We start from the raw sequence: 10,554 nt of genomic DNA, 5'->3' as shown, positions 1-10,554 counted from the left end.
GGGGGGGGTTGTGTTGGGGGACACCGTTCGGTCCCGTGCAGGTCTGCGTGGGCTAGGTGAACCTGATTTTCCAAAGAGCCTTGAAAAATGTTAGCGTTTAAGGTCACATACACTTGGCAAAATATGGCTTTTAGTTTGGAAGGGAAAAAGGCATAAAGGGCATTTTGGACACAAAATAGCTCTTTAAAACAGCATTTTGATGAGTTAAGTATAAATAAATCAGAAACACACGGATTTCATTTCCTTTAAAATACCCGCGGGCTCAAACACTAGCGGGAAAAGTGCCTGGCAAACGGTGGTTTGGGATTTTGACAAACCCAGATATTTTGAAGAGGTTTCTGAAATGTTTGCAGCCAGGGTCTCCTCGCCCGTCCCGCCTCCCGTGAGCACCGCGCGGGCTCCTCCCGTCTGCCCCGGCCGATGGGCACACGCACGCACGGGGAGAATCAGGAAAGACGATGCTTTCAGGCGTACAGATCTGAACTTTCCTTTGACACGGAACGGAAAAAAAAGAAACAAAAAAACAATGAGAATCCTACTCGAAGGAGGCGAAAAAAGGCTGCGTCCAAAATGGGCACCGGAACAAAGTCGGCATCTGGACTCAAAGTGGGAAACCCAGGCGCGGCCCCCCGAAGTGTCTGATCGCCAAGGACAGGCTCCCAGAGCACAGACAAGCCCCAGGGACAGCCAGACGTGTGGGCAGGGCGCAGACATGGCCATCGACCCTCAAGGGCCACCTTTTTCCCTCTGGAGGAGCCGAGCGCATTTGGTGGGGGTGATTCTCCCGCGTCCGTGCCGCAGGGGTGAGAGCCATAACCAGCCTGGATCCCTGCGGTGGCCCCTTCCAGGACAAGGCTTGGCCTGCGGAGTGGGGACAGTGCCAGGCGGGTGGGCAGGTTCAAGGACGTGTCGTGAAACGGCGGCTGCCTCCTTCAGGCGGCTCAGGTGCTAGGAACCGGGGCCAGACGGCCTTCCTTCCCGTCCAGAACCAGGGACGGCTGGCAGGGGGTCGTCGGGGAACCCCTGTTCCAAGTGTGCTAAGCCTCCTGATGAACAAAATACATACAAATAAAGCAAAACAAGAGTAGGGGGACCAAAAAGTTGGCTGACCAAAAAGCAGGGGGAGGGGGTGGGCTGAGACTCACAGAGCATAGTCCGCGGTTTTATAGGCCAGTAGGACTGTCCCGCGGGCAAAGCAGAAGGGCCCCAGTCACATCGTGCTGCGGTCACTTCCAACACGGGCTCTCCCGGCGGACGTCCCGCAGCCCGATCATTCCGACGAGGCCGCAGCCGGCTCTGGGGGTGGATGCGCTGTGCACACACGCGGCCCGCAGCCCGAAGGTCTTATCTAGAACATCTGGCCCCGTGGAGGCTGTCTTCGCGTCTCCGAAACCTAACTGCTCGCTCGGAGACGTAAACAGAAAAGCTGCCTGGAGGAGGACCGCCCTGAGACATCTTTCCCCACAATGTTCCTTTTGGCGTCCGATTAGAAAAAAAAACTTGCAATCAATCCTCAAAGTTGGATTTTTTTGATTTTCTGCAGAATTGGGCTCGGAGTGTTTAATAACCAGGTTCCTCACTGCTTGGCCTCTCAGTTTATAATAAAAATAAACATCTCCCGTCCTGATGTAGCAGGCCAGGCCAGCAGCCGAGAGGAGCAGCGCGGGCGCACTTGAACTCCACACACGCGAACCTCGGCGCCCGCGCAGAGCCAGGTCCCGGGCGGGACCCCAGGGATCGAGTGTGTCCCCCGCTGATCGGTGAGCACTTCACTTAATTGTGTGGTGCTGTTCCAATCATAGGCCAACGCCTTTCTCTTTAAGACCAAGACGGGACAAAGCCTCAAATTACTAATTACGCGAATACAGTGTCTTTTGCTAATTGGATTGGTTAACGTCAGTTAACAAGGCACTTTAAGGACAGGGATGTGGTATGAAAGAGGCAATTCATACGTTTCATAATAGGCTAATAACTGTCAGTGATGAGTAATCAGCCACGGTCGCATGTGCCCACCGACCGACCCACCGTCGGACTGTCTCTCCGGGTCTTGGGACGCCTGCGACAAACTCCGTCCCGGGAGCGCACGGGGTCGTGAGGCCTGCAGCCCCGCGAGGGCTCGGCGGTGCACGGGGACCACAGCCCCGGTGGCTGCCTGCACAGCCTGCCTGCCAAAGACAGAGTGAAGCCCCGTTATGTCCATTATTTATGAAGGAGCCTCTGGTTAAGCGGTCAGGAAGGGGAACCGGAGTCCCGCGTCCTTGTCCTGAGGCCAGAGGCTTGGCTGTTTTACTCAGTGACCCTGGGCAAGCTCCTTGACCTTTGCCGGCCCCAGTCAACTCAGCTGGAAAATTGGGTAAAAAGATTGTGGTGTCTTTCAGGCGTGAGCTGCTGAGCAGAGGTGCTCGGGGAGGCAGGACTGTGACAGCGAGGAGCTCAGGGATGGACCGTGACGGGGTCTGCCGCTCGCTCTTATCGGCCGACGCCGAAAGGAGAACAGGACCCGTGGGCCCAAAAGTGGGCCCTGGAAACTGGATCGGGGCCCAGCTCTGGGAGCGGCTCGGTGAGGGCAACGGCCAAATCCCCTCGCTGGCCGCGGAAAGCCTCCTGCGGGCGGCTGTGTCCCGAGCTCTGGCTCCCGGGGGGGCTCTGAGAGCAGGTGCTGGCCTGGGGCCTCCTGCACTCCTCCTCCGGTTCTGTTTTGAGATGTGGCCTCTTGGCTACATCTGAGTTTTACAGTTTTATTCAAATAAACCTTTTTCCATTAGGGGAAAACAAGACAAAAAAAGAATCTCCCGCCAGGAGGCCGCCCCCGTGCTGGTGACGCTGGTCCAATCTGAGGACGTCCCTCCTCGAAGGAGAGCCCGGGGGAGGCCCTGTCCACGGCCACATGCACCGCCCCGGGGGACAGAAGCACAGAGTTTCCAGGGAAGGGAGGAAAACCCATGAAGGTCCGTGAATACGTTTGCCTTCGGAAACAAAACGTCTCAAGTGTGCAGTGGGGGACGGGCCCCCCAAATCTTCTGCTTTAACCTGCAACCCCCGGGCAGCCCCCACTGACAGGGTTCTACGGCGGATGCTTGAACCACAGGGGCTTGGCGGGCCCACTTATACGCGGGTTTTTTCCTCATTCAAGGCAGTGCGTTATGGTATTTCCTCTTCCCTGTGATTTTCTTAGTATCGTTTTCTTTCCTCTAGCGGACCTTATCGTAAGATCGTACGACACGATACACGTAACACGCAAGCTCTGTGTAAACCGACTGTTTCGGTGACCGGTAGGGCTTCCGTCAACAGCAGGCTGTTAGTTAAGTTTGGGGAGGGGTCGAAAGTTATACTCAGCTTTTCGGGGGGCCGGCGCTCCCAGACCGCGTGTTTCTGAAGGGTCAACTGTGTCCGTTACGCACACGAATGTGCCGTCATGAAGCCCACGAGGCCAAGCACAACACCCCACACCGGAGGTCAGAGAAGGGACCTTTTGTACCTCCCTGGACCGCCGTCCATTTCTGTGGGCAAAAGGGACGCTGTGGCAGCCACCCGGGAAGAGGGGTCGTGGCCCAGCCGAGACGAGAGTCCAGGCAAAGGGTCAGCCAGAACGGGGGTCTCATCTTGCTCTGCCTTCCCAGGGGCTCGTTCCAGAAGCTGGCCTGGGGAGGGAATGGCAGGTCAAGCTGAGGCTTGACCGGGAGTCCAGGTGAGCGGTGTCCTTAGCGAAGCGTGGCGTCTTTGCCCAGGAGCCCGCCCACCCGGAACGCCGTCCCGCGAGTCTACCTGTCAGACCCTCGTCTGTTTACCCCGGCCTCCAGGGTCTCTGCCGCGTGGGGATGTCCCGGCGCACCTGCTTTCCCTCTCTCCCCCTCCCTTGTTCCCTCTCTCCTGGGGTGGGGCCATGCTGGCCTCCACACCCGCAGGCAGTGCTTTCACAGACCCTCCCGTGGCCCCCGCCTGGCACACTGCAGCTCGCGCTTCAGTCTTCGGAAAGAACAAACACATTATGCCATCGACCAAAATCCCCCAGCTCCGAGAATGGAGTTGAAGTCCAACTGCGTCCAAGAACATTTCTGAAAAGGCGGCCGATGTTTTCCCGAGGCTCTTTTTGCCCTGCACGGGCTGCGTGACCCAGCTTCCCTGGAAGCGAGTGTCCTGCCGGTCGGCTCAGGGGATCCTCCAAGAGACAGATGGCGGCGGCCTGCGGGTGCCCGGCCGTCTTCCCGTGCGCCCCCGCCCCCACCACGGCCCAGGGAGCCGCGTGCGCTCTGTGCTGCACCGTCCCCCCTGAGCTAATGGGGGTCATCTTCCTGAGTGCACCCCGCACACAGACGGTGACCTCGTCACATTAAACTGACAGGCGCACACACAGCCAACGAGCATCCAGGGGCCGTCCACCCCCATCGGGGCTGCCGGGCTGCGGCAATCGCGTCCAGGCCGGCAGGCGCTCTTGCCGTGGTCTCCGGGCTCATCCGAGCGCCTTCCCGTCCAGATGCCTCCAGGGTCTGTGAACTCAGTGGCTTGTTCCAGCTTCAGGGAAACCAGGACCACGGAGAGGAAGGAGGGAGGTGTGCACACTTTTCCTGGACGCAGGCCCCAGGACAGCGGTGGGGTTCAGAGCCGGTTCTCAGAACCGGGCAGGGTTCTCCTCTTCCTCAGACGGTGACACGGCCCCAGGACCTGCACACGTGCTGGCCACCTTTGCAGAGCAGGGCAAGGCGACGTGGGAGAAGACTGCACTGTGCGCAGGGGTGCGGGGGAAAAGCAGGGGCTTTGGCCTCTGTCTTTGGCCGGTACTCACCCTGCAGCTGCCTGTGAGGTGTTGCTGTGGCTGAGGCGGGACACGCAGCGGTTGGGGCCGCAGGATAACCCCCCCAGCCCACATCATCATGAAGTGAAATCGCCAGAGGACAGTTTGGGGGCCCGAGCTCCATAGCTGAGGATCCCCACCCAGACAGCTGCCTCCATCGGCACCTGCCGTGTGGTTCCTAATGTTCCAGCCGCTCTCTGGAAGGTGGTTTCAAGGCCACTCTCCAGAAGGCGGTTTCGAGGCTGCCAATTACAATAGCCTTCCAGGTCCCCAGATGTTACGAGGACACCCCCCCGCCCCGAGGCGTCTGGGGATGAGCATGCGCCCCTGCCCCCGGAAGGGACCGTACCGCATCTCAGGGGAGGCCGAACACCCAGCGGAGCCCAGAGGCTGGAGGCAGAAACTCCAAGTGGTGGCTTGGGCCTCGCTTTGCGCCAACTTCGCGCCAACTTTGAGAGCCTCTCCCTGTCGGAAAACAGGCAGGGACACAAAGAAAGAAAGGAAAACGAACAGAGCAGCTTCAGACTGCGTCCGATTTCACACCGACTTTCCCTGGTGGGAGGCTACAGCTGAGAATGTGCTCCCTGCGGTCCCCAGGCCGCGCGGCCGCAGCTGTCGGCAGGATCAGGTGTTCTTGGGAACTCTGCCCGCCGGGCTCGCTGGCCACCCCTCTCCCACCTGCCTGGAGGGTCCCCTCGTGGTGGCCGCAGACCTGGGGCATCGGAACTGAAAAACCTACGACGTTTCTTCCGCGTGGAGTCCTGCCTCGATGCTGGGCGTCCTCCACCCTGGGACGGGAGGGCGGCCTCTGCCCGTGCAAGCCTCTCGTTCCCACAGAATGTTCAGGAAGCCTTGTGCCTGCATCTGCGGCTTGCAGCTGGATGGGAGAGCTCCCATCTCCGTCCTCTGGGAAGCCGCGTCTGCCGCAGGCCCGGGGTCAGCGCGCTTCTCCTGTAAAAGGCCAGATGGGGCTCCGAGCCCGGGTTCTCCGTGCCGCTCCTGGGGCATTGCCCCGCTCCGCGAAGGTTCCGGAAGGGAGAGGGTGAGGCTGACGCTCCATGTTAGCCAGAAGCCCTCGAGGGCCCCAGGGTGGGAAGCAGTCCTCCAGGATTCCCCGTGGGCACCTCCGACCCCCGACCCTGAGCTGGAAATGCAGGAGGCTGGAGCCTTGCTGGTTCCACCTGCCCCGCCCCGCACCCCCCCCCCCCAAGCAAGCCTGGCCGCGGGGTTCCCGGCCTCAGGGGACAGTCGCGCGGATGCCGCTGGATTCCGAGCGCTGCCCATTTTTCACAGCGGATCAGCGCCGAGTTCCCCCACACAGCTGCTGCTGTAATTGGGTCCCGTTAGGAAGTGTGCGGTCTCGTCTGGTGGCCCTCTGCCTCCCCCGCCCCCATGCACGGGGGTCTCGAGTCAGCCCGGCAGCTGTGACCAAACACCCGGGCACTCGGGGCTCTGCCGCGAGGCCTCCTCCCCACAGATCGGGAACATTCTTTGTGGGAGACAAAGTCCAGCTCCTTTGCGTCACGCCCCCTCCCTGCCCCCAGCCACCCACCGGGTCTCCGAATGGAGCCCGTCTTGAGGCCGTGTGACCCAGAGACTCAGCGCGCAGCCCGGCCCGAATCCCAGCCGCTCGTCAGCTGTGCCACGCCGCTCCGGCCACTCGGTCTCCCTGAGCTCAGCGTTCCCAGGGGCGGGTGGGGGACCCGGGGGCGGGAAGGTCAGGAGTGCAGACCGTTGTCTTTCTGGTTTCACCACCTTGCGAGGGTGCAGAATCCGACGGTGAGGGAGGGTCCACAATATTTGCCTACTGGATAGATGGGATAATTAAACAGCAAGGACGTGAGGCCAGAATTTGATGGGGGGAGAGGCCTTCTGTCCCCCACGTCGTCACCCCAAGGGGAGGGTGACGAGTGGTGGCTGTGAGTTGGTGCTCCGTCCTTCCGCAATCCCCGGGAAGCTCTGTCTGCCCCCATTTTTATGGGAATTGGAATTCGGTTCTGCTTTGAAATGTGGAGGGGTGATCTGGAGTCTCCCACCTTCCGATGACGAGAGCTTACCCCAAACCCCGGAGGGGTGGGAACTCCTAGCCCATGAGGAGCCTGAGTCCTGGGGGCTCCCCTGGGGAAGGGGCAAGTTCAACATCGGCCCAGCCCATCCCCCTGGACCTTGCGGCTTGGGGCTTCCCCACTAGCGTGTCTGGGCAGTCATCGCCTAGAGATCTGTGACCCCTTCGTACTCACGTATGATTATTAAGGATAATCTTAAGAAACACATTATCAGTAGGCAGGGTCAAGGTGAAGTGCGTTAATACGATTCTGTCGATACCCAGGTTGTTTCTGTAACTAAAGAGGGTTGAGGATAGGAGACAAATGTGCAGATAGAACCCATAACTCACTCCGTGATTTATTTTCCCCCTTGGGAGGCACTGAGGTGCCAAGTCCCCGGAGGGCTGCCTCAGAGTCCCCGAGGCGGCTTCTGGGACGGGCTGTCATGGAGACGTCCAGACGCAGCCCCGCCCGTTCCCTGGGGGGACACTGCCTGGCACCCAGCTCAGCACAGACGTGCACAGGGCTGTCAGTGAGTGCCTTCCGGAGCAAGGCGAGGCCGGCCCATGGGGCCCTCGGAGGACAAGTGTTCCAGACCTGCATTGGGAGAGTCCCCTCGGGCTTGTCGTCCACAGAGCTGAGTGTTGATTTAAGGAAATGGAGAAATTAGCCCCAAAGCCACGTTGTGCCCTGTATGCACCGACACTCACCACGGACAAACACAATGTTCGCGGGCTGCCCGGAACATGAAAGAACATTCTAGAATATCTGGCCGGGCTATGTTAAGTGTCTGAGTGGCTGCTAAAGAATGGGGACAGGCACCTGTCAGCCCCCCCCACCACCCCGCTTTGTTTGTCTTGGCAAAGCCCGGAGCCCTCAGCTCTTTGAAGCTCTTGGAAATGCTCGCATTAGGCATTTTCGTTAATTTATCTCCGTGTACCGGGGGCGTGTCAGACTCCCAGATGACCTAGGCCTGTGTGTGATAGTTGTGTGGGTTTTCTCTTTAGGGATCTTATCCCTCATACATACCTGCCTTCTGGGAGGGGGGCCTCCTGTGGGTCAAGCCTTGGTGGCTCTCCTCCTGCAGAGGGACCAAATGAGGGTCTCCTGGGACGGCGGCCTTTCGGTGCTCCACCCCAGACAGTCCCGGGCAATGAGACGCTGGTCCCCCTGCGTCGGGGGCGGATAGACACAGAGAGGCTGCCCCCTGGTATCGGGGCCTGGGAGGACCACCTCCACTGGCGTGGCTCAGATCCACCGGGGCCCCCTCCTGTCCTCCACCTGGACATCAGAGGAGCTGTGCTCTGTGCCCCTCGGACCTTGCTGTCTGATGGCCAGGCACCTGCCCAGACGCCCAGCCTAGCAAGGGGAGACCCCCGCTCCTACATGGCACAGCTTCTAGGATAGCTGTATAGGCACCCAGCCCCCAAGATCACAGAGAATTGCCCTGGGCGTGGGGTCCGGGCCCCCCGCAGCGGGGATGACCTGGCTGCCCCCTCCCACCATCGGGCTGGCACTGGGGAGAGTGCCCGGGACAGCGTTTTGGTGAGCCCTCCACGAAGGGTTCCCACATTCACTCACCTGCTCACCTCTGTTGGGTCTGGGTTCTACAGCTGTTTCTGCTCCGGGACAACCACACTGGGGTCTCAGACCCTGCCCTTGACCTTAGCACCCACCTGATCCAGGGGGAGCAGGCAGACAGGGCAGCCAGTCGGGGAGATTTTGAGACCCACACGTTCCCTTCTGTGTGCGCTCAGAGGGGCTGGGAAACATTCAGAGCGACGGAGGACAGTGAGTGAGGCCACCGGGGGCCCCATAGAACCACCCACTTTCCGCAGCACAGGGGTGTGCGGTCTCCTCTGTCAGCCCCGCCCCCCAGGTCCCCCTCTGCAGGGTCCGCGACCTCCCAAATCCACACGGCTCCTTCCAGCTCGTGGCTTTTCTCCTCTTGAACCCGAGCGCTCGGAAGGAAGCCCGGGCGCCAGCTCCAGGAACCAGCAGCCCTGCGGAACTTTCTCCCCATTTCCGGGGCGTGCGTGTCCAGTTCCTGGGCTTGGCTGTTGCTCGGCTCCTGGACGTGCCAGAGCTTCCCTTTCTGACGGCGGAAGTTATGACTTGTCATGAGTCATTGATTGGAAGTGCCACGCGTCCCCGGCTCTCGTGATTTACGTGCTCTTCCTCTGGGGACATCAATCTTCCGGAAGCAGGAGGAGGAAGCCGTCTGCCAGGGGCCATGTGCAGTGCTGGGCACACGTCTCCTCAGGACAAGGGCCTGTGAGGCCGCCCCGGGCCTGAACCTCAGCTCACAGCCCGGCAGAGAAGGGGCTCAGAACCTGATATTCCTGTGGGGTCGGCGGCCTCGTCCGGCCTGGTCAGTGTGGTCAGCACCCCGGCCAGGGCGCCCTCACTGGCCTGTGCCACCAGCAAGTCCTCTCCGCGCCCAGAGCCCAGCCTGGCATAAAGCCGCAGCCAGGAAAGAAGGAAGGGGGCCTGTGGTATGGGAGCCCAGAGTCCTGTCCCGCTCCAAGCCGAGCCGCTTCTGCAGGGAGGGGGGCGGGGGGTGGCGGCCCGAGATCTGAGCTGCCCCGGGTACTGCGAGTGTCACTTTTGGGAGGGGCCTCACGCTTGGCCTCACGGGCAATTCAGAGCCTTGGTCAGAAAGGCCCCAGTGCTCCAGAGGTTGGGATGTGCTGAGCCGGGGGTCCCCTGTACCCTCTCATCTCTGAGCTTCTGTGGGAGGGTCGGTCCGGAGAGAGAGGGAGCCCCTGCAGACACCACAGCCCCCAGGGGAGGTGGTCAGCCCGAGGCCTGCCCCCAGCTCTGCCCGTGTCCCCATGGCATTAGATGCAGGGGACAAAGCAAATCCTAGCTGGGGCAGGCCAGCGGCTGGCGGGAGTGAGGGGCAGGAGCTGTCACCCGGGGGCCTCTGTGGTTCTGGGCCACAGACCTGCTGTCCGCTCAGGGAGCATGTGCATGAGGTCAGCCAGGGAGCTGAACTGTTAACAAGGTGGCTTTGGGGGCGGGAGGGAGTGGGGGCTGGGCTGGTGGCACCGCCTTTCTTTCTCTGGGTCCTTTATCGGGAAGACGGGCGGTTGAGGGGCTGCGTCTCTGTCTGGGAGACCTGGGAGCGGAGGCCGGGCCGGTCCACAGCCGTGCTGCCTTCTGTCTTCCTTCGCCCCGTCCCGCCCTCCGACTGGGCCCTGTCCCACGGGCCCCCGTCACCTGGATCTTGGCAGCCCGGGCTCACATCCCCTGTGCGGATGCGGGACGATGCGGGACGATGCGGGACGATGGCTCTGCCTCTGAGCTTCCCCCTCCCTTTCACGGAGAGACGACAACCCTTCCTAAGACGGCTGCTCCACGTCTTAATGTGTCACGGGAGACAGGTGTGCCGCCCGGCCCCGCCAGCCCTGGGTCCTCCTCTGTCCCCCTGTTGTCGTCCAGGCAGCCCCCGGTGGGTCCGCAGCTACTGGTGGGAACCAGGGGGCCCAGAAGCCTGAGCGCTGGCTGCCGGGAGCCCAGCATGGCAGGCCCACCTGTGGTGAACGGGGAAGACGCCCTGAGAGCGACTCAGAGCAGGCGTGCGGACTGCGGTCATGCAGGGACGGGGGGGCTGCGGTCACGGAGGGACGGGGGGGACTGCGGTCACACAGGGACGGGGGGATTGCGGTTATGGAGGGACAGAGGGGACTGCAGTCAAGGAGGGAAGGGGGACTG

At 61.3% G+C, this 10,554-nt stretch overlaps 1 protein-coding gene and 1 long non-coding RNA gene across 3 annotated transcripts in view; one reads left to right on the top strand and one right to left on the bottom strand.

Moving 5' to 3' along the window:
* The window catches only part of LOC125913191 (histone-lysine N-methyltransferase PRDM16-like), a 156,260-nt gene that overhangs the window by 137,217 nt on the left and 8,489 nt on the right, over positions 1 to 10,554 (top strand). The window lies entirely within an intron of this gene.
* Positions 12 to 9,368, bottom strand: LOC125913194 (uncharacterized). Of its 2 annotated transcripts, none has more exons than XR_007454942.1 (3): positions 8,419 to 9,368; positions 7,867 to 7,918; positions 12 to 7,134 (listed from the first exon to the last, which is right to left on the bottom strand). It is a non-coding gene; the product is annotated as an uncharacterized LOC125913194 (long non-coding RNA). The 2 variants fall into 2 exon arrangements; XR_007454943.1 differs by lacking the exon at positions 12 to 7,134 and adding an exon at positions 7,148 to 7,474.

Source organism: Panthera uncia (genome assembly GCF_023721935.1).
Source record: "Panthera uncia isolate 11264 chromosome C1 unlocalized genomic scaffold, Puncia_PCG_1.0 HiC_scaffold_4, whole genome shotgun sequence".
Taxonomy (NCBI): domain Eukaryota; kingdom Metazoa; phylum Chordata; class Mammalia; order Carnivora; family Felidae; genus Panthera; species Panthera uncia.
The sequence above is the reverse complement of the archived record's forward strand: the minus strand, read 5'-3'. Positions and strand labels throughout refer to the sequence as shown.